Source organism: Salmo salar, chromosome 29, assembly GCF_965601325.2.
Source record: "Salmo salar chromosome 29, fSalSal1, whole genome shotgun sequence".
In the NCBI taxonomy this organism is placed as follows: domain Eukaryota; kingdom Metazoa; phylum Chordata; class Actinopteri; order Salmoniformes; family Salmonidae; genus Salmo; species Salmo salar.
This window is the reverse complement of record NC_138319.1, coordinates 11,432,658-11,457,457: the sequence shown is the minus strand read 5'-3', so window position 1 is coordinate 11,457,457 and position 24,800 is coordinate 11,432,658. Positions and strand designations below refer to the sequence as shown.

The window sequence follows — 24,800 nt, the reverse complement described above, 5'->3', positions numbered from 1 at the left end:
AACCAATCACCAATATCTCAGGTGCATGTTGTGTGTACCATGTGTTCATAGGTTGTTGCACACGACCCCTACCCTACCTCGCACATACGCACAACAGTGCAATAACAAATAACAAAATGTGCCTTTAAGACCACTTGATTAAAGGCTGTGACAGTCAGGCAAGAGACCCTGAACCAGGGTTGTTCATTCGTACATGAGTGAACAACGTAGAAAAATGTTTTGCAACAGAAAATGAAAATAAGCATTTCTTATTAGGTCCATCCCTGTTTTGGCCTCTGTTTGCTTCCGTTTAGGATCCTATTGAATATGATCCAGGGATGGAGACACCACGTCAGTTCCCACTGATATAGGGTCAGTTAACAATGCATGGTAATCCTAAACCACAGCTGAAGATGGGAAGCAGGCCAGGAGCGTGAGAGAAGTCCATCAGCAGGGGTGCATCCCAATTGGCACCCTATTCCCTATTAAGGCCCATAGGGCTCTGGTAGAAATGAGTGCACTGTATAGGGAATAGGGTGCCATATGGGACATAAGAAGACGGCTCCACTGGGAGAGATGTTAAATACATCCAGGCTCATGGATCAGGCAAGCCTTCGTCCACTACATCCCTCCATCCATCCATCCATCTATTGCTCCATAACTCCCTCCATCCATCCATCCTGGGCATTAGAAAATAGTATTTTTGGCCCAGCTCCCTCGCTCCCTGCCTCTACTCCTTGGCACTGGACTTGTTTTGGCTTCAGAGCACCATTACACCCCTACCTCACCTCCCTTTTCCTCCACGTTCACCTCCCCCTCTCTGTAGCCAGTTTACAAGCTTACTGATGAATGGACAAACTTCATTTTGTTCTAGTTTACTTACACTTCACTGGCTTTAGGTTTGTTTTGGTTGGAGGCAAGCGAGGCAGAAAATGCTCAAAGATCAATGCTGATCACAGTTGATTTATCCTGTGATTTCAGTAATCCTACAGACTTAATTTGATAAATGATCATCTGAAAGCCAAGAGATAATCCTGGAATTAATGCAAACATGGCATTCTGTTGAGTTCCATTTGAGTTATTGTTTGAATTGAATTAATTCCGGTACAAACATGATTAAATAACAAGTGGAAGGCTTTTAAATAATAGCACATGCCAGTGTGGCACAGACAATTAGGCACAGATGGTACAAATGTTACTAAGGATAAAGAGAAATGAATTGGCATGGATAAAATACTATGCTACACTGCAGCAAGAAGAAAAAACACAACATCAAAGCTTTGTTAGGCTCACCATTATTTCTCAACGTCTTTCACGAGAGAAAACAACTGAGTTTAGTAACTCGAGTAAAACGCCTGCGCGGTAAATAATAGATCAGCCCACTAAAACCTGAATCAAAGCTTTATCTTCACGTCCGACATAACTTTCATCCAGCATTGGCCCAATCCAGACTCATTAATGAGCATCAGAACATAATGATCTAGTTTTCCACATCATTGTGGCTTGAGCTTGCTAGAAAACAGGAAACAATAGGGGTTATGTTTCTCTCCAGGAGGATGTTGTGCAATTTTGTTTTAATCATTATATTTCATTTTGCATTTAACCTCCAAATCCTGACACACCAAGCACTTCATACCAAAATGTACACACACACGCACACACACACACACACACACACACACACACACACACACCACACACACACACACACACACACACACTATCGCCACGCCCAATGGCGTCACACACACACGCCACGACCATCTGTCAGACTGTAGCTTCCTCCCGCTCCCTCTCTCTCTTTGTCCTGCTGAGATACACACTCACTAATGATTCCATAACTTGGTTACCACCTCTTTACGGTGCTTAGCAAGCACCATCACGGCGGCTATATAAGACACTCCGTTAGCACGTTGGTGGGTTAGCGTGCAGAGTAGAGTGATCAGCTTGACAGGCCCACTGACTCTTCATAACACAGAATCGCCGAGATTAGCCAGGCCTGGGTCATAGTCATAAACAGTCTAAGATAGGAGTGCTGATCTAGGATCAGTTTTGCCTTTGAGGGCATAATGAATAAGATTACATGCACAGGGGGGGGGGACCTGATCCTACTCTGAGATGCTTTTTGAATATGAGCCCTGGGCTGTAGCAATGATACCTAACCCCCCCCCCTCTCTCTCTCTCAACCCTTTTTTTTAATTACGACTATCTCTTATTCATCTGCCTTTCCCTCTCTCTCTAATCTCTCCTTCCCCCATGCATTGGTTACATGACGTTTGACAACCTGAGCTTGCAATTAACAATGAATTAGCTTTTTATATGTTCATTCTGTGAGACATTTAGTTTATGATTTTTTGCGTGCAAATGTCACATAAATAACAATGGAATTGCCCTTCCCTCCCTTTTTTTCTGTAATGTTGACAAGTACAGTAAAGGCTATCATACTGTACATCGCTCCGCTTCAAAGTCCTATTTGTGTTCCTTGGCACTTGTTATTTTTACACAATTAGTCAGCCAGTCATAAGGCTTCATACCACCTGGGAAGACATATCACAGGAACACAAATAAGCAAACAAAACAAAAGCATTCTGCTGGATTTGACTAAAGACAGAGAACTCTAGCCAATCTGGCAACACAGCGGATTATACACAGTGAGAGTGAGAGAGAGAGAGAGTGAGAGAGAGAGAGAGTGAGAGAGAGTGAGAGAGAGAGAGAGAGAGAGAGAGAGAGAGAGAGAGAGAGAGAGAGAGAGAGAGAGAGAGAGAGAGAGAGAGAGAGAGAGAGAGAGAGAGAGAGAGAGACTTGACTTTTGACTTTTTGTCTTTCTTTACTGAAACATTCTCATTTCATTTAAAACTCACCACCCAACCTCCCCCTTAAAAATAAAACCAAAAATACATCCTGTAATGCATACATGTACCATACTCACCTTTCCAGCAACCACATGATACAAGCCAACATCACAATACTCAAGACAATACCCACTCCTACAACCGTATATCCAAAACATCTTCCCCAGCTATACAGACAGCCCCCCCAACACACCATATCTCCTGAAACATCTCCACACTTTTTATCATTTTATAGAACTCAAACTCAACCCTAAGGCGCGCAGAGACCATCCCATTAAACAATAATAAAGGGTCTGTTATCCCCCCACCTTTGACCCTGTTCCTCCTTGTTAGCCAAATAGCTAACTTTGCCTGAGCAAACAGAAAATTCAACAAAACACATTTTTCCTTCTCCTTACTTGAATACCTGTATCCCATTATGAACACCCCAACAGTAAAGACCACCCCCAACCTCTCACACAGACATTCCAACAGAGACATTAATGGCATTAATCTGGTGCACACAGAAAACACATGAATCACAGTTTCTTTCATTTTACAGAAATGACACTCCTGCCCGACTCCCGGTTCAACCCGTGCCAACCAGCTGTTAGTGGCCAGGGCTCCATGTAGAACCCTCCACTGGAGGTCCCCTGACCTCTTTGGTACTGGGTGTTTGTAGAGCCCCCTCCATCTAAAACCCACCATACTCTCCACCCCACATACCCCCTGCCACTGATGTGCCTTCACTCCTGTTAGGCTCCTAATGTTCCTCACCTTAACACAGAGGTTGTAGAGGGCTTTACCTCCCACCCCTTCAAACTCCCCCAGGCTCGGAGTGTTAAAATCTAACAAGTCCTCCAGACCACCTTGCCAGTCTCCAGTCTCTGCCGTCACCTGCAGTGGCGGAAACATTGGTGGCCCCTCTCCCTTTGGCTGCTCAAACATCCCCCTTACCGGCTCAGACAGTGCCTCCTGGACCTCCTCCAGGAATCTCTCCAGCAGCCTAAGAGACGTTATTCCTGTTTGCTGTGCCAAGACTTCCGGGCTTTTCCACCCCTCCTCTCCCAGGAGTCTCAAGTCACCCAGCCTTTTTACACCCCCTGCCATCAGTTGCCTCTGCAGGGTGGCCGACTGGACCGATCTCAAAGGGATGGCTGGGTTGTGGAAGATAGGCTCCTCCCACACCCACAGCCCAGGCTCCACACCCCCTTCTCGTGTGTGCCTTAGCAGCTGCCAGGCCCTCAGCACCGCAGAGTAAAAATCGGAGAGACCTGCTGTACTCAGCCTCTCCAGCTTCATGAGGAACAGCTGCCGGTCCAACCCTAAATCTCCAGCTCTCCTCAGCAGCGCGCATGCTGGTTCCCTCCAGCCAACATCAGTATGGTACAGCAGTCTCTGTGCCGCCTTTAGCCGGAAAGCAGCCATCCTGCTCTCCAGTTCCACCAGGCCCTGTCCTCCTTCGTGGACGGTCATATACAACACCGCCGCCCTCAGCCAGTGATGGCCCGACCAGAAGAAGTCCACCAGCTTGCGTTGCAGGTCTGCGAGCAGACCGGCGGGGGGGTTGAGGACAGCCAGTTTATGCCACAGGGAGGATGCCACCAGGTTGTTAATTATCAGCACCCTCCCTCTATATGACACTTGGGACAGGAGCCACCTCCACCTGGCCAGTCTTGACACCACTGCCTGTGACAGCCCCTCCCAGTTCTTCCTGACCCACCTCTCCGAGCCCAGGTACACCCCCAACACTTTAAGCCCTTCACAACCCCACTGCAAACCCCCTGGAAGCAGCGGAGGAGCCCTATCCCCCCATGCCCCACATAACAGAGCTTTGCTCTTGCCCCAGTTTACCTTAGCTGATGAAGCTCCCTCGTACACCTTCAGACTGGTCTCCAGTGCCTGCATATCTTGACCATCCCTGACCATCACAGAGACATCATCTGCATATGCTGACACTGCTATGCCTGTCACCACACCCATACCTGTCCAGCACACTCCCTGCAGTCTCCTGCGTAGCAGGCCTAAAAAAGGCTCAATGGCTAATGTGTATAACTGCCCAGATAGAGGGCATCCTTGTCTAATGCCCCGTCTCACCCAGACTGGCCTACTGAGCCCCCCTCCCACCTTAACCATACATGATGCCCCAGCATACAACAGCTTCACACAGGTCAAAAAACTCCTCCCAAACCCAAACACAGACATCACATTAAACAGATATTCATGGTCCACTCTGTCAAAAGCCTTCTCTTGATCTAAAGAGACCAGTCCAAAGTTCACATTAGAACCTCTCGACAAGTCCAACATGTCCCTAATTAAGAACAGGTTGTCTGTGATTGAGCGTCCCGGTACACAATATGTTTGGTCCTTATGTACTATCGAGTCCAAGTGGGACTTCAGTCTGTTAGAGAGGACCTTGGCAAATATCTTGTAGTCCGCACAGAGCAATGCCACAGGCCTCCAGTTCTTAAGTTCACACAAGTCCCCTTTTTTGGGCAGGAGAGTCAGAGCCGCCCGACGGCAGCTCATCGGCAACTCTCCTACCCCGATGCATTCACGCAACACGCAAAAGAAGTCCTGTCCAATTATTCCCCAGAATTTTTTATAAAACTCCACTGGGAGTCCATCGACCCCCGGTGCACGACCGGGGGACATCTGGGTTACGGCCTCTGCCAGTTCATGGGACAACAGAGGAACGTCCAAATCGTCCCTCTGTGCCAGAGAGAGTTTAGGGAGTTCTGTGAACAAGACCTGAGCACACAAAGGATCACACTCTTCTGCCCTATACAATTCAGTATAAAACTCCACAGTCCGCTCCCGCATCTCACCCACCACAGAGGTCACCCGCCCATCAGACAGCCGTAGACAATGCATACCCTTGGCTTCACTGCTCTGTCTTTCCAAACCAAAGAAGAAGGAGCTGGGAGCATCCATCTCCTTGAGCATGGAGAATCTAGCTCTTACAAGTGCTCCCTTTGCTTTAACCTGGAAAAAACTGCCCAGGTCCCTGCGTAATTCAGCTAAATTAGCCTGGAGGCCTACATTGCCTTGCCCCACCATCTCTACCTCCATCTCACTAATACACCGCTCTAGTTCCCCCAATACTCTCCTAGCCTCTGAGGATGAGAGAGCTGTGTATTGTTGACAGAAAAGCCGAATTTGGATTTTCCCCACATCCCACCATTGGCTCAGAGACTCATACTCCTCTATTTGCTGCCTCCACCTTTCCCAGAAGGTCTGGAAACCTGCGCAAAAAGTGGCATCTTGTAAGAGCTTTACATTGAATTTCCAATAGGATGCCTGCCGGGGCCCTGGTGAAATAGACAGCCGAGCCATGGTTATGTGATGATCGGAAAACCCCACCGGGAGAATGGTAGCGCCCAACAGCCTATTGCTCCGATTCCTAGACATATAAAACCGATCAAGTCGGGCTGCACTCACCCTAGCCCCAAAAACCTTCACCCATGTGTACTGTCTTGTGTTCGGATGTTTAGTTCTCCAAACATCCACTAAGTCGAACTGATTAATAATGTCCCTTAACACTCCCACTGACACTGAATGAGGCTCTTCCCCATTTCTGTCTTTTGTAAAATCCATTGTGCAGTTCCAGTCCCCTCCGACCACCAGTGTCTCCTCAGGCGCTACCTGTGAGAGTTCCTGTCTAAGACTCCCAAATAGAACCCCTCTTTCTCTCCCTGTGTTAGGCGCATACACATTTATAAAGACAAAACCCATGTTGTTAATTTCTGCTTTAACAACAAGGAGCCTACCCCTACACACCTCCTTTGAGGAGCACATTTTTACAGACAGACCCGGTGCAAAAAGGACTGCCACTCCTGCACTAAGATTTGTCCCATGGCTCAACACACTTGCCCCTTTCCACCAGAGCCCCCAATCGACTTCATTCAACACATCACTATGTGTCTCCTGCAGAAACAACACCTGTACTTTTTTTTGTTTTACATATTCACCCAACACACTCATCTTTCCCGCATCTCTGGCGCCATTTATATTGAGCGAGCCTACCCGAAGAGTCTCCATAAGAAGTGGGAGAAAAGCCAGCAGAGAAAAAAGACCAATAGCAAAGCTCAAAAGTCCCAGTGTCAGAAAGAAAGTATACATCTAAACAGTGTCCGAAGGTAAACCCTTACGCACTGTTGTGACCCACTTCCTCAACCTAAACCGTTTCCTGGGTGAGAGGACACCATGCCCCTCATTTTTCACAGCATGTTGTACTGATCGTACAAACTTTCTTGAATCAGGGAAAAAAGCCTCAAGATTAACTTTTTTTCCCTTGGTCTCATTCAGGAACCTTGTCAGTTCTCTCAATGTGTACTTAGACCCCTCTGCTTGACTGGCTGTCAGCTCCGGGCCTATTGAAGAGGAGTCTGAAAAAAATATCTCCTCATCCTCTTCCTCAGACTCACTTTCCTCCTCATCTCTATCTCCCACCCTGACCACCTGCTCTTCCTCTCTGGTCATGGCATCTCCCACAGCAACAGGCAAAATTTCCATTGTGCCTTTAACCACACCCTTTTTCCTTTTCCGCTTGGCACCCTCCTCCTCCCCCCCTAGTCTCTTACACTTCCCCACTATACTCTCCTCATCCACTAGCATAACCTGACTAGACCTAGCATCCTCTACACCACCCTCCATAGCATGACTAGGCCCAGCATCATTCACACCATCCTCCATATCATAGCTAAGCCCAGCCTCAGCTACCCCACCATCTCTAGCCTGACTAGGCTTAGCCTCCACTACCCCACCATCTCTAGCCTGACTAGACCCAGCCTCCGCTACACCACCATCTCTAGCCTGACTAGACCCAGCCTCCACTACACCACCATCTCTAGTCTGACTAGACCCAGCCTCCTCTACCCCACCATCTCTAGTCTGACTAGACCCAGCCTCCGCTACCCCACCATCTCTAGCCTGACTATGCTTAGCCTCCACTACCCCACCATCTCTAGCCTGACTAGACCCAGCCTCCGCTACACCACCATCTCTAGCCTGACTAGACCCAGCCTCCACTACACCACCATCTCTAGTCTGACTAGACCCAGCCTCCTCTACCCCACCATCTCTTGCCTTACTAGACCCAGCCTCAGCTACCCCACCATCCCTGGTATGACTAGGCCCAGCCTCTGCTGTCTGCATCTCATTTCCCCCTGCACTTTGACCTCGATTTCCCCCACCGGCGCTTGTACCCTCACTTTGTCTACGGCCTTTATGTGGGCACGCAAAGCTCTTATGCCCCAAATCCCCACACTCAAAACACCGTAGACTGTCTGTGCTGGCAAACCCTGCATAGAGCCCCTCCCCATGCCTCACTTTAAAATGCACATTTAGCTGTTGCTCATTGTTGTTCAGGAACATAAACACTTGCCTCCGGAACGAAACAACGTGCTTAACAGCAGCTGCCTGAAAACCTGCCGACAGTACACGAAACCCGCTAGCAAACTTACCAAAACGACTCAGCTCTTTCCTGATTTGATCGTCCGTAATAAACGGAGGTAAATTTGCAACAACTACTCTTGTCGAAGGGGTAGAAAGAGGTAAAACTGGCACCAACACATCCCTTACAAATATTCCGCTAGCAATTAGCCTACCAACCAAATTTTCTCTTTTCATGAACACCACCACCGCTTTGTTCATTCTAGAAGCAGAATGTATAAATTCAGCTCCTACCTGTTCGCTGACCGCGAGCAGAACCTCCTCCACCTTAACTCCATTCTCAGGAACACACCTGAATCCATGCCGTATCGACAGCGTCTCCTCCGCGCTAGGCTGAGAAGCCATCGCGCATACCACACCTTGCAAACCCCAGAAACCTTACTCTGTCTTCTTCCACCCTAACTCTGAAAAAAAACGGTGGATACCGCTAAAACAAATATTGCATTAACCCTCCACCATAGAAAAAAAAATGTAAGAAAAAGATCAAGAAAAGAGTCTAGAAAGTTAGTTAGGATATGGCATACATTGTTTGTCTCCCAATTTGCAAAGCTCATTGGAGGACTTGTGAAAGCTACAAGACCATAATCAGGCAAGGAGAGCGGGAATGTTTGCATGCTGCCTAGAGGGCTCCCCTAAGTGTTGTCCAAAACACTCACCAAGTATGAATCTTCAACCTGTGTGCATTCCAAATGGTACTCTATCTGCTTTATGGTGCACTACCTGAGTCTTACAGAGACATTCTCCGGGGAAAGAGTTAACCAGAGAATGAACTGAACATGGGGATGAGAGAGGACTGAGAGCATGACAGTAAGCAACTCAGTCAATTCAATCAAACCTGCGATAGCAATGTTGACGCAGTGTGTTTGTATACAAAGCCTGCAAACACTTCTTATGTGGACATCTTCTACTAGTTAGGGGAGTCTACCTGGTATTAGTAATAGGTTTGCACGGTACCCCAAAACCATGCTGTGATTTTATTTGAAAGCGGTAAAAAATTGATCTTGTCTAAATACACAGTCGAATGGAATTGAGGCCTATATCACTGGTTGAGCATAACCAAATCAAAATGGATTCATGCGATCAAGTGATCATCAGAGATGGAGAAGTGGTCAGCGGGTTATCCGACTGCCTCACCGACTTCAGCAGGTCAGTGAGGCCACTATCTGAAGTCCCAAAAGCTGCTTCCCAAATGGCACTCTGTTCCCTACATAGTGCAATACTTTTGACCGGAGCCCTATTGTATTGCACTATGTAGGGAATAGGATGCTATATGAGATGCAGCTGAGGTGTCCCTGGATGGATCCCTGCAGTAATACCTGGAAAAGCTAGCTCTGGAATGACTAACAATCCCCCATCCCCCATGATGAGCAACATCATTATTTCCCATGTACAATCTCATTGCATTCTAATGATATTTTCTTAATTAACTTCTCTTTAAATGTTGCTACCCGTTAACGTGTGTAATTACAAGTGAGAAATGGCAAACGACTTTACGGCGAATCATTTGCAAAAGGTCTTGGCAGGCGAGACACAGCTCCAATATTGCAGCCCGTATTCAGTATCGTCTCAGAGCAACGGCAAGGGGACAGTGATGATGAATTATCACTGCATAATTTAGTGGTTTGGCACATTAACCTCTGTTATGGGAAAAACAAGATGGTGGCAGAATGTCTAAGCAGCAACTCCAATGAGTTTCTAGAAGCTAATGAATCCTGGCATAGTGTAGGTGTGAAGCCAGACTGAGGGGACGGACTGAGATGGAGGGGATCTGTGGAAGCTTCCAAAGACATTCCTTCACAGGAAAGAGGACGCTGATAATATCATATGGACCATTTTGTACTAAACCCTTCTTTCTCCCTATTCCTTTCTCTCTCCATGTGTTTCTTCCATGCTCTCCCTCTTTCTCTCCATGTGTTTCTTACCCGCTCTCACTCCTTTCTCTCTACCTCTCTCACTCCCTCTCTCTCCCCCCCTCTCCATTCATTGGCCGCAGTACTGCCTGATTTAGCCAGTGCCGTGGGCTTGTAGCGACTGGCGGTGCTATAGAGGGCCATGTAAATGTCACCGTCTCAGAGGCCGTGCTCGGCCAAGCATGAAATTAAATCTGGCAGAGTTTTAGGGCCCTGCTTTGGCTCACATCGCCGTTCATTCCTCCGTGTACCTCAGCACAAGGGCCCTACATAAATCCACAGCGTATATGTTATGACTACATCAGAGGGCCCACTTCCCTTTTGACTTTATTTACGAGCAGTGGGAGGACGTGATTAATCCAGGCGGGAAACAGAGAGAGAGAGAGACGCGCGGGCGGAACATTGTCTCTGTCAACTTGCAAGGCCTTGTGGATGTTTCTGCTGAATGTGTAAAATGGTTGTTTAACAAACACAGTGTGGAGCTTTTAGGTTATATGTAAATGGGACTGTGCCTCGTGGATGGCTTCAGTAACTCTTACTGTACTGACATACTACTGAGTCTTTCTAATAGCCAATGCCTATTGTGAGCATAGTGTTACTCAACAAGTAGTGGCTGGAGGCTTTTACCATTGTGAACCACAGTATATCACTTTTAATTGTCCTTCTCTTAATATACATAAATGATAAAGACAAAAGTACAGACGCGTAGTGTATACTGTAGATACGCAACAACCTCCAAATCCACACGCAAATAGATACATTCAGTAAACAGACCCCAAAAAAGTCCAATACCAAGTTTTTTGGCGAAAACTTTAATAACATGCTGAGGTTACATATTGTGAAACACACACACATAACCAAGCATCAAAATTGCCTACTGGCTTGGCTGTCCATGGCGACCAACACACAAACACTCCATCCGTCATGCAGTCGAGATGACATGTTTCCTAATGAATAAAAGGCTGACTTTCACAGCAATGAGAGAGAGAGCAGCGTGTGGGATGCTCACAGACACAGGGCGATGAGTAGTTCACCATTACACTGCAGGGTGTTCCCAGTGGGGTTCCTTTGCTGTGAAGATTGGCATTACACTTGGGGGGATTTCTCAAACTCAACATGAGGGAGTAGAGAAAATGAAGAACCTCTCTGCCCTGCTGAAAAAACTTGCATAGACCAGCATACATTTCAAGCTGGTCCATGCTGGCCAATGCTGGTCAGATGCTGGTCTGACCAGCATGGTCTAGCAGGTCAAGCACATCTGACCAGCATGGTCCAACTGGTTCTGCTGGCCAACCAGCATGGTCTAGCTGGTTATAATGGCAGACCAGTATGGACTAGATGGTCAAGCTGGTCTGACCAGCATGGTCTAGCTGGTTATGCTGGCTGACCAGCCTTCATTGTGTTTTTGCTGGTGAGTTTTGGACTCTGAGCATAAACTAAAGAAAAACCAACATCAAGTCACATTACCCTGGTTGCAAAGTGACATTTAATTCCTATTGGAATCTAGCAAGAGTGTATTCCCACAATCTGCATTCAGAATGAGACTACATAAACCATCTAAACTGGAACAACTATTTCAGTAATGGGTGCAATAAGTCCAACTAACAGATTGGTTTAGAAAAATACATGTTTTTTTTTTTATCTTTGTGTCACATAAGAAACATGAATTGATTCATAAAAAAACACAGATATTAAAACAAACAATTCAAAAGATGTAACTGCAATAGAGCATGCTGGAAAATATGATAATGATGGCCGTGGAGCTGATTACTTCACTTTATAACGTTACTTGACCTTGTGTTATATTTCTGATGTCTGTGGTCTGAGAGCCATGCTCATATTGTCTAGCTAGCTACTTCAGTTTACACAAGTGTACTGAATAGCCACAAAGCCCAATTCAGATACATATGATGAGATGCAATGGTTTATTTGATCTGAACAGTCTAGTCTTAGAACATCTCATGTCGTTGGCTGGAGTATTCAAGATTCAACTGTAGCCAAAGTCTTGCGACGAGACGGATCCATTTAACCATTCAAAGAACAGTGCGCTAACATTCTGTGTTCAGCGAAGCAGCTAGCCAAGCAGAGAGCTAGCTAGCTATTTTGCTGTACATAGCTAGCCTGGCTTGCTGACATTTCAGTCAAAAAAGTGTACCCTGTTTCTGGTGCATGTATTTCATGACACGTGTTTTCTACAAGTGGCAACTTTGTTTCAAAGTTTCATCACAGAATTGTAAAGCGGCACTGTTACTGTAGAAACAATCTCAACTGCACATCTCACGTTCTTGATCTGAATGTCCCATCTTTAGTCAGCTGTTGTACAACACAACATTCTAAAACTAGCGTGTTTTATCTCTGATCTAGCAGAGTTTCCCAAACTTAGTCCTGTGGGCCTTCCTGGGTGCACGTTTAGATTTTTGCCCTAGCACTACACAGCTGATTCAAATAATCAAAACATGATGACTTGGTAGTACTACAGCAAAAACCAAAACATGCACCCAGGGCGGGCCCCAGGACCGAGTTTGGGAAACCTTGATCTAGGTCAGGGATGGTCAACTCCAGTCCTCGGAGGCTTGATTGATGACACGCGTAGAGCAACAAGATGTAAGTGTTAGTTGTCCTCTCGGTTGTGAAAAATATTTGTATGATATAAAACTTTAAAAAAATATGAATTAGAACTCATTGCATGTTATCACTGTTGTTTTTTTCAACAGATGTCAACACTACAGTTCTGCACTGATAGTAATGAAATTCCATAGATAACCAAATATTATTCTCTTTCACCTAAAGGAGACTCTACAATAACAAGTCTCAAAGGTGAAGTGTCTACACATTGAACACTGCAAAGGACTACACCTATATCCCAGACCTTCAGTGAGCAGTGTTGAGAAAATTGGGCTCCCAATTGGGGTTAACAAAGGAAAATGATCCTGTGATCAGATGACCCAAGACCCCATGAAGTGCCACTGTGACAGGTTAAAGGAAATACTCATAGCCTGTTATACATTAAAAAGTATTAGTAAGTTCATAGTATGTGAGGATCTTAAAACATCTAAGGTTAAAAAGATCATGCATTCTGTATTAGTTGATAGAGATTGATAACATTCATAATTGTGTTAAAGTTAAAATCCATCAAGCGTACAAAAGGTAAGAATTGAAAAACGAATGTGTAAACGTTATATTGATTACTTTATTTTGTCGTGCCTAATTGAAGGGGAAAAGTGTTAATCTGTGATCTACTAAATGCTCTTTAATCTATGAGCCTGAGATCGATTGCTCTGGTCTCCACCCAAGTTCGTGGGGAAATCGCGGTCTTTTCCACATTACAGTAAAAGTTCTCATTGAGGAAACAATACCGTATCACTCTCGTGATTATTTCTCCCCTTTTTCAGGGGCGTAACACCACCACCAAAGGCTGAGCAGCTACAATTTCGAGGAGACGTTGCCACGCAACACAGGGTGCAGTAAGCACACCTTTGAGCTGGGAAGGACCTGAGCTTTCCCTGTTGTCAGACTTGGTGGTTCCCAGAAAGTGTAAAAACCTACAGAGTACTCAGAAATGTTGTTGAAAGAGGTGGGTCTACAACCAAACATTTAAACTCAGCAAAAAAGTAACGTTCTCTCACTGTCAACTGCAGCAAACTTAACATGTGTAAATATTTGTATGAACATAACAAGATTCAACAACTGAGACGTAAACTGAACAAGTTCCACAGACATATGACTAACAGAATGGATTAATGTGTCCCTGAAAAAAAAGGGGAGGTCAAAATCAAAAGTAACAGTCAGTACTTTTTTTTTTTTTTTTTTTTCACCAGGTAGGCTAGTTGAAAACAAGTTCTCATTTACAACTGTGACCTGGCCAAGATAAAGCAAAGCAGTGCGACACAAACAACAACACAGAGTTACACATGGAATAAACAAGCGTACAGTCAATAACACAATAGGAAAAAAAGGAAGTCTATATACAGTGTGTGCAAATGGCGTGAGGAGGTAAGGCAATAAATAGGCCATAGTAGCGAAGTAATTACAATTTAGCAGATGAACACTGGAGTGATAGATGAGCAGATGATGTGCAAGTAGTGATACTGGTGTGCAAAATATCAGAAAAGTAAATAAAAAAATATGGGGATGAGGTAGGTAGATTGGGTGGGCTATTTACAGATGGACTATGTACAGCTGTAGCAATCGGTTAGCTGCTCAGATAGCTGATGTTTAAAGTTAGTGAGGGAAATAAGTCTCCAGCTTCAGCGATTTTTGCAATTCGTTCCAGTCACTGGCAGCAGAGAACTGGAAGGAAAGGCGGCCAAATGAGGTGTTGGCTTTGGGGATGACCAGTGAGATATACCTGCTGGAGCACGTGCTAAGGGTGGGTGTTGTTATCGTGACCAGTGAGCTGAGATACCTAGCTTTACCTAGCATAGACTTATAGATGACCTGGAGCCAGTGGGTCTGGCGATGAATATGTAGCGAGGGCCAGCCGACTAGACCATACAGGTCGCAGTGGTGGGTGGTATAAGGGGATTTGGTAACAAAACGGATGGCACTGTGATAGACTGCATCCAGTTTGCTGAGTAGAGTATTGGAAGGTATTTTGTAGATGACATCGCCGAAGTCGAGGATCGGTAGGATAGTCAGTTTTTCTAGGGTAAGTTTAGCGGCGTGAGTGAAGGAGGCTTTGTTGGGAAATAGAAAGCCGATTCTAGATTTGATGGATTGGATTTGGATTGGAGATGTTTGATATAAGTCTGGAAGGAGAGTTTACAGTCTAGCCAGACACCTAGGTATTTGTAGTTGTCCACATATTCTAGGTCAGAACCGTCCAGAGTAGTGATGAGAGTCGGGCAGGTGGGTGCGGGCAGTGAACAGTTGAAAAGCATGCATTTGGTTTTCCTAGCGTTTAAGAGAAGTTGGAGGCCACGAAAGGAGTGTTGTATGGCATTGAAGCTCGTTTGGAGGTTAGTTAACAGTGTCCAAAGAAGGGCCAGATGTATACAGAATGGTGTCGTCTGCGTAGAAGTGAATCAGGGAATTACCCGCAGCAAGAGCGACATTGTTGATATATACAGAGAAAAGAGTCGGCCCAAGAATTGATCCCTGTGGCACCCCCATAGAGACTGCCAGAGGTCCGGACAACAGGCCCTCCGATTTGACACACTGAACTCTGTCTGAGAAGTAGTTGGTGAACCAGGTGTGGCAGTCATTTGAGAAACCAAGGCTATTGAGTCAGCCGATAAGAATACGGTGATTGACAGAGTCGAAAGCCTTGGCCAGGTCGATGAAGACAGCTGCACAGTACTGTCTTTTATCGATGGCGGTTATGATATCGTTTAGTACCTTGAGAGTGGCTGAGGTACACCTATGACCAGCTCAGAAACCAGATTGCACAGCAGAGAATGTACAGTGGGATTCGAAATGGTCAGTGATCTGTTTATTAACTTGGCTTTCGAAGACTTTAGAAAGGCAGGGCAAGATGGATATAGGTCTATAACAGTTTGGGTCTAGAGTGTCAACCCCTTTGAAGAGGGGGATGACCGCGGCAGCTTTCCAACCTTTAGGGATCTCGGACGATATGAAAGAAAGGTTGAACAGACTGGTAATAAGGGTTGCAACAATGGCGGTGGATAATTTTAGAAAGAGAGGGTCCAGAATGTCTAGCCCAGCTGATTTGTACGGGTCCAGGTTTAGCAGCTCTTTCAGAACATCTGCTATCTGGATTTGGGTGAAGGAGAAGCTGGGGAGGCTCGGGCAAGTAGCTGTGGGGGGTGCAGAGCTGTTGGCCGTAGTTGGGGTAGCCAGGAGGAAAGCATGGCCAGCCGTAGAGAAATGCTTATTGAAATTTTCGATTATCATGGATTTATCGGTGGTGACCGTGATACCTAGCCTCAGTGCAGTGGACAGCAGGGAGGAGGTGCTCTTGTTTTCCATGTACTTTACAGTGTTCCAAAACTTTTTGGAGTTAGAGCTAATGGATGCAAATTTCTGTTTGAAATAGCTAGCCTTTGCTTTCCTGACTGACTGCGTGTATTGGTTCCTGACTTCCCTGAACAGTTGCATATCGCGGGGACTATTCAATGCAATTGCAGTCTGCCACAGGATGTTTTTGTGCTGGTCAAGGGCAGTCAGGTCTGGAGTGAACCAAGGGCTATATCTGTTCTTAGTTCTACATTTTTTGAAAGGGGCATGCTTATTTAAGATGGTGAGGAAATTACTTTTAAAGAACGACCAGGCATCCTCGACTGACGGGATGAGGTCAATATCCTTCCAGGACACCCGGGCCAGGTCGATTAGAAAGGCCTGCTCGCAGAAGTGTTTTAGGGAGCGTTTGACAGTGATGAGGGGTGGTCGTTTGACCGCGGACCCATAGCGGAGGCAGGCAATGAGGCAGTGAGCGCTGAGAGCCTGATTGAAAACAGCAGAAGTGTATTTGGAGGGCAAGTTGGTCAGGATAATATCTATGAGGGTGCCCATGTTTACGGATTTAGGGTTGTACCTGGTGGGTTCCTTGATAATTTGTGTGAGATTGAGGGCATCTAGTTTAGATTGTAGGACTGCTGGGGTGTTAAGCATGTCCCAGTTTAGGTCACCTAACAGAACGAACTCTGAAGATAGATGAGGGGCAATGAATTCACATATGGTGTCCAGGGCACAGCTGGGAGCTGAGGGGGGTCTATAACAGGTGGCAACAGTGAGAGACTTATTTCTGGAGAGATTTATTTTTTAAATTAGAAACTCGAACTGTTTGGGCATAGACCTGGAAAGTATGACAGAACTTTGCAAGCTATCTCTGCAGTAGATTGCAACTCCTCCCCCTTTGGCAGTTCTATCTTGACAGAAAATGTTGTAGTTGGGTATGTAAATCTCAGAATTTTTGGTGGCCTTCCAAGCCAGGATTCAGACACGGCAAGGACATCAGGGTTGGTGGAGTGTGCTAAAGCATTGAGTAAAACATACTTAGGGAGGAGGCTTCTGATGTTAACATGCATGAAACCAAGACTTTTTCTATTACAAAAGTCAACAAATGAGAGTGCCTGGGGACACACAGGGCCTGGGTTAACCTCCACATCACCCGAGGAACAGAGGAGGAGTGGGATGAGAGTACGGCTAAAGGCTATCAAAACTGGTCGTCTAGTGCGTTGGGGATGGAGAATAAAAGGAGCAGATTTCTGGGCGTGGTAGGATAGATTCAGGGCATAATGTACAGACAGGGGTATGGTGGGGTGCGGGTACAGTGGAGGTAAGCCCAGGCACTGAGTGATGATAAGAGAGGTTGCATCTCTGGACACGCTGGTTATACTGGGTGAGGTCACTACATGTGTAGGAGGTGGGACAAAGGAGGTATCTGAGGCATGTAGAGTGGGACTAGGGGCTCCGCAGTAAACTAAAACAATGATAACTATCCTAAACAACAGTATACAAGGCATATTGACATTTGAGAGAGACATAAAGCGAGGCATAAAGCAATCACAGGTGTTGATTGGGAGAACAAGCTATGACAACAACAGGTAAAACAACAACAGCTAATCAGCTAAGACAACAACAGCAGTAAAATGGCGATGAATGGGCAGAGAGGGCTGGTTAACTACACACAGAGCCTGAGTTCGGGGCTAGGGCCGACAGATAAACAAAAAGTAAACAAAATGGAGTACTGTGATAAATGAACAGTCCAGCAGGCATCAGCTATGTGGCCAAGTATCTGGTGTGGCCTCATGGACTGCACCAGATTTGCCGGTTCTTGCTGTGAGATGTTACCACACTCTTCCACCAAGGCACCTGCAAGTTCCCAGACATTGGCCTAGCCCTTACCCTCCGATCCAACAGGTCCCAGACATGCTCAATGGGATTGAGATCTGGGCTCTTCGCTGGCCATGGCAGAACACTGACATTCCTGTCTTGCAGGAAATCACACACAGAACGAGAAGTATGGCTGGTGGCATTGTCATGCTGGAGGGTCATGTCAGGATGAGCCTGCAGGAAGGGTACCACATGAGGGAGGAGGAGGTCTTCCCTGTAACGCACAGCGTTGAGATTGCCTGCAATAACAACAAGCACAGTCCGATGATGCTGTGACACACCGCCCCAGACCATGACAGACCCTGCACCTTCAAATTGATCCCACTCCAGAGTGCATGCCTCGGTGTAACGCTCATTCCTTTGACGATAAAGCCGACCATCACCCCTGGTGAGACAAAACCGCGACTCGTCAGTGAAGAGCACTTTTTGTCAGTCCTGTCTGGTCCAGTGACGGTGGGTTTGTGCCCATAGGTGACATTGTTTCCGGTGATGTCTGGTGAGGACCTGCCTTACAACAGGCCTACAAGCCCTCAGTCCAGCCTCTCAGCCTATTGCGGAGAGTCTGAGCGCTGACAGAGGGATTGTGCATTCCTGGTGTAACTCAGGCAGTTGTTGTTGCCATCCTGTACCTGTTCTGCAGGTGTGATGTTCGGATGTACCGATCCTGTGCAGGTGTTGTTACACATGGGCTGTCTCTGCGAAGACAATCAGCTATCCGTCCTGTCTCCCTGTAGCGCTGTCTTAGGCGTTGCAATTTATTGCCCTGGCCACATCTGCAGTCCTCATGCCTCCTTGCAGCATGGCTAAGGCACGTTCACGCAGATGAGCAGGGACCCTGGGCATCTTTCTTTTGGTGTTTTTCAGTCAGTAGAAAGGCCTCTTTAGTGTCCTAAGTTTTCATAACTGTGACCTTAATTGCTTACCGTCTGTAAACTGTTAGTGTCTTAACGACTGTTCCACAGGTGGATGTTCATTAATTGTTTATGGTTCATTGAACAAGCGTGGGAAACAGTGTTTAAACCCTTTAAAATGAAGATCTGTGAAGTTATTTGGTTTTTACGAATTATCTTTGAAAGACAGGGTCCTGAAAAAGGGACATTTCTTTTTTTGCTGAGTTTGTATTATATAAATAAGGGAAGTTTGTCTGGGCAACAAACTTGTGAGAAACAATACTTGTGCATTTTTTGTAAATCTAGCACAGTCATCATTATTATACTTTTGGGATGATTTTAGCATTATTTACTAAACTGTTATTTTTTCCTGGATATCTATGCTCTTGACGGTTTACACTTCAAATTAGCAGACCTACAGGTGGGTAGATATCCAGAAAGACGGATGGACTACCCTGGTGTAAATACAATACAAGTAAGTCCGATTAAACAGATCAGGTCAAATAGTTTTATTAGGGAGATAAACAAGAGTACAAGGTAGTCTATGTAACCTTCCTCAAAATAACAAAAACACAGTGTAAGGGAAACATTCTGATAAAGTACTGAACTAATACCACCCAGAGCAAGAAAAAAAAAAAGGCTTTTAAAGATATCATCAAATGGTGTATTTTTTCGTAATTTGGATCCAATTGAAAAATAAAGTACAGAGTAGTTGTGTAAAGTGTTAACCTGTTATGTAAAATACTTAGTAATAAATAAATGGTATATTGCAGTGGTGAAATGGCAGCAGTTGTGTGTTGTAAGGTGCAGGAGTCTCCCTGCAATTCATGCAGGTGCGCCAGCGAGGTTGTCCAGAGTCCCTGTTGTTAGCTCTCCGATACTCCATGATGTCAAAAATCGCTCAAGATAGACGATATGCGGCCAGCTCCAGAACATCTCCCCTTTCTTCAAAGGACAGCTCTTGTAATTTAGCCTGTAATGATAAGAAAAAAAGCAACATGAAATTACAGAATGCAGCCAAATATTGTGCGATGTGATTATAATGTTGTGAAGCAGGTAAACCGTACCACAGGTGAAATATTTTTACTAACCTTCATCTCTGACAGCTTGTCTTCGGGCAGCCCTTTCAAGGTCTTCCTGTTCAATTCTTTCTGCAGCCCTGCCTGTGCCCCTGCGCGGTATGGGGCTCTTCAAAACTGGAATCCTACAGAAAAAGCATGTAACTTACACAACACTGTTATTAGGATTGTAATTGTAAAATTCACTTCATGGTATTTTATGTCTAACCAAAAAGGATTTTCATGCAGAGTTATTTTCAATGAATGCAGAACTATGATAGTCCAAATGTATTATTTTACACAGCTTTTTTTACGTAAGTGTGATAACTAATGTACTAAAGCTATCATCATATTTCTATTTTGTACCAGGCAGGGAAATTCACAGTAACGTTAGCTATTATCAACCATGTAACGTTAGCTAGCTAGCCAGCTTGACATTGCTAATGTTAGCTACCTTTCCGGCTGACAACGTGAATAATATAACATATGCATATATATATATATAAACATTTTTTACCAGTTCTGAAGACATTGTTACTAAAATGGAATCAAGTTATCTTCTATCTTGTCCGTAGCTGTTACCGCATCGGCATCCACAGTCTCAAATTTCAGACTCTGTTGGGTTGTCACTAATTAACACAGCCACAAAGTATAAATTGATAACACAGACACAAAGTCTAAGCGTGGATGTTGACGCTACGTCATCGCAGTGGCGACTACCAATGAGAGCTGGGGTTTCAGGTATATGGCGTTCAAATCTAGAAAAAATATAGCATTCTTGCCAGAGGGTTCTTCAAAAACACCTGTATACACATTGTTACGCAGTACAGGTTTAAATAGGTTCTCGTGCACAAAATGCGTATCAGCCAATGAAAAGCATTCATTTACTTGCATGTGACCAAACGCTAAAATTGTTGCTGGTCCCATCAGATAACATGGTACAATTTAGCCCTATGCTAACTTCAACAGGTGGCACTGATTATATCCTGGCACAAGTGCATCAGCCAATTAAAATCATCAAAGTAGTTGTATGTGTTCCAACACTTTTTCATGTATGTAAGTATCCTTATCACACCTAAGTACCATCAAAGAAACTATCAGCTGTATTTGCTGTACTGGTATAATTTATCTCTGTGTAAAGAGCCTAGTCCACATAATTGTTGGAGAATTTGCCAAGGGTTCGAATCTCACATGAGTCCCCCCGTTATATTGATTTACAGTGCCATCATAAAGTATTCATACCCCTTGACTTATTCCACATTTTGTTGTGTTACAACCTGCATTCAAAATTTCTAAGTATCTAAGAGCTTCCATACCTGGATTATGCAACATTTGCCCATTATTATTGCAAAAATTCTTCAAGCTCTGTCAAATTGGTTGTTGTCTATTGCTAGACAACCATTTTCAGGTCTTGCCATATATTTTCAAGTAGATTTAAGTCGAAACTGTAACTCAGCCACTCAGGAACATTCCCTGTCTTCATGGTAAGCAACTCCAGTGTAGATTTGGCCTTGTCTTTTAGGTTATTATCCTGCTGAAAGGGGAATTAATCTCCCAGTGTCTGGTGGAAACCAGCGTGAACCAGGTTTTCCTCTAGGATTTTGCCTGTGCTTAGCTCCATTCCGTTTCTTTTTATCCTGAAAACTCACCAGTCCTTAACAACTGCAAGCATACCTATAACACGATGCGGCTACCACTATACTTGAAAATATAGAGCATGGTAGTCAGTAATGCGTTGTATTGGATTTTCCAGGTAACCAAATTCCATTAAACTACTGTGAAATGCACAGTAACCTTTCAGCAGTACAGCTCTTTAATGTCATATGCTCTTACAAAGATATTTGACTGTGTTGAAAGATGTGCTCAACCTTTCAGGACATAACCATTAACCTCAAACTCGTACAACACTTCCACTGACGGTGGGCACAAATACACATTTATTAGTTCAGGCCCCCAAATATGCTAACGAGCCCTACCTACATTTCAAAGTGCAGTGACGATTGTACCTTATAGTCAAAGTATTGGGTAGAAAAATGTACCATTATACTAGATTATCCGCACATATACGATAAAAGGAACTGTTCCTATGTGTATGTCTGAAGTACCTTCGATGTTTTTGGTCCCCAGGATACATCATTGTACCCTAACTGTACCCTAATTTTGAGTTTGTAGAAATACACAGAGTTTACAAAACATTAAGAACACCTTCCTAATATTGAGTTGCACGTCCCGTTTGCACTCAGAAAATACACAATCCATGTCTCAAATGTCTCAAGGCTTGAAGTGGATTTAACAAGTGACACCAAAAAGGGATCATAGCGTTCACCAGGATTCACCAGGTCAGCTTATGTCATGGAAAGAGCAGGTGTCCTTAATGTTTTGTACACTTGTCAAATAATAGTTCTGCAGGAGGGGTGAAGTCAGGCGCAGGAGACTCAGGTACGTGAAACACGTAGTTACTTTAATGAAGAAAAACAAGTGCAAAATATCAAGCCTACAAGGCAATTTGAAAAAATATTACAACAAAGGAAGATTAACACAGACTTGGGAATATAACGGGATGCAGCCCAGCAACCCTAAAGCCAAAACTCTAAATATAAAAGGACCAGAAAAGAAATCCCCCCCCCCCCCCCCCCAACCTACGATAACAGACACGAAACAATCCCGCACAACCCCAAACACAAAACAGACAGACTAAATACCCCACTAATTACTAAACACAAAACAGGTGCTACCCTAACCAGACATTACCAAATGAAACAGAAAAGGAAATCGGTGGCAGCTAGTAGACCGGCGACGACGACCGCCGAGCGCCGCCCGAACGGGGAGAGGCGCCACCTGTGAACGTTGTGACAACACTCAGTGTATGTTCTTGGTAATAAAGATGTACCAGGTGGCACTGCTGAAACATGAATGCACTTTTGCCCAAAAGCTTGCAAGTTCAAATCCCCAAAGCATTTATGCACACTTGAGCACTGCTGTTTTTACATTGGTGTTGTCAGATAATCTGACAATTATTGACTTGATCATGGGCAACTTTTAGCAAAGTGCAGAAATGTATTCTTGCCATTAAATCTGTTGCCTATCTCTGTCATTCCCACAGACCTGGTAGTGTAGCAGGAAAGTCAAGTCATTAGCTAACAAGAAGTTGTGAGTTCAAAGCCCAAGAGAGTTATACATTCAGTTATACAGCAATAAACGGGTTGGATATTTAGGGGAAAGGGGGATACCTAGTCAGTTGTACAACTGACTGCCTTCAACTGAAATGTGTCTTCTGCATTTAACCCAACCCCTCTGAATCAGATAGGTGTGGGGGGGCTGCCGACATTCACGTCTCCGGTGCCCGGGGAACCGTGGGTTAACTGCCTTGCTCAGGGGCAGAACGACAGATTTTACCTTGTCAGCTCGGGGATTTGATCCAGCAACCTTTTGGTTACTGGCCCAAAGCTCTTTAGTAACAAAACCGATGAGTGCGCAACTATGGGGCAAAACAGACTGGGTTGACTTATATTGTTAACAACATGTAAGCTATATTTTGTGGTGGACTCCCAATCACAGCCAGATGTGATACAGCCTGGATACGAACCAGGGACTGTAGTGGCATCTCTTGCTCTGAGATGCAGTGCCTTCGAGTGCTGCGCCACTCGGGAGCGCCAAAAACCTCACCCAACATTACCATATATCCCAGCATTCTCTATTGCAGTTAGATGTTTTGTTTCAATATCTATGTTTTTGCATGTAGCTTACATTGATTGATGAATTAATCAATTAATTAATCTTATGCTACACAAAGATAAATAGCATACATTTTTTTAAACTAATCCAATTTCTTAGTTGGATTTATTGCACACGTTATTGAAATCGCTGTTCAAGTATTTTTTACATGGTTTAGGTCATCTCATTAATGAATCTTTCTAACCCTGGCAGTCATTCTGAATGCAGATTGTGGGTGAATGAAAGTTCCAATTGTTGGATGTTCCTACTCAAGCTGGATCCCAATAGGAATTAGACATCACTTTGCAAGCCAGTTTACGCTGGTCACCAGTGAAAACACGACGAAGGCTGGTCTATGCTGTTTTTTCAGCAGGGTGGCTGGTGGGTGCCATTTTGGTTTCCCCAAAACACTCTACAGCTATAGTGCTAACCAGTTCCAGTCAAACAATTTACTAAGAACTTTTTTTGTAGTCTTTGACTGTCACAGACCATGTTGAATCAAAGGCCAGTGCCTACTGTTTGACTACAGTTGCAAAACTGTGGTAACCTTCCCAAAATTCCCAGGTTTTAAACCAATCCCAGATGAAGGATTCCATATCTCATGCTTATTCCCTGCTGATCTTCCACTCGGGACTGAACATTTTGGGAAAGCTACCATGGAGAAACTCTCCTCAGCAGAAGGAAAATACAGAAACTTTGGGAGTGAATTAGTATCTACTGGCTGGTTAGGGTGCATGTCCTCCAGACAACTTTTCATCTATTTAATACTTTCCCTGAATGGATTGGGCACATCACCGCCCGTGTGCCTGTCCTGGGCTTGTTTTGGATGAGCTTAATATAGGCTGTAGGGTACTAGCCATTATATCCACTGTGCACTTTAAAGTGATGAGAGTGTTTAAGAATCCTTCTCCCAATTATCAGCCCCTACTGGATTCATTGTAAAAGAAGCCACTCTTTCCCCTTTAAGTTCTATTCATCACTTAGCCAGACAGAGCACTTAAAGCAAGACAGTGTTTAGTCTGTTAGGGAGATGTGCTGCCTGCTTTAGGAAGACATCCACGAATAGGCTCCTCAGTTCCATTTATAGGCGTACCTCCACGGTTAATCTTGTGTAATGGGCTCTTAAATAAATCTCCTGACTTAAAATAGGCAGCAGGAGCAGCTCTCACG

General features: G+C 44.8%; 1 protein-coding gene and 1 long non-coding RNA gene across 2 annotated transcripts in view; both read right to left on the bottom strand.

The window, feature by feature from the left end:
• Positions 1-24,800, bottom strand: part of dlgap1b (discs, large (Drosophila) homolog-associated protein 1b) — a 317,018-nt gene that overhangs the window by 267,766 nt on the left and 24,452 nt on the right. The window lies entirely within an intron of this gene.
• LOC145865692 (uncharacterized) lies at positions 19,344-20,562 on the bottom strand. Its single transcript, XR_014383061.1, has 3 exons — positions 20,434-20,562; positions 19,950-20,062; positions 19,344-19,831 (listed from the first exon to the last, which is right to left on the bottom strand). It is a non-coding gene; the product is annotated as an uncharacterized LOC145865692 (long non-coding RNA).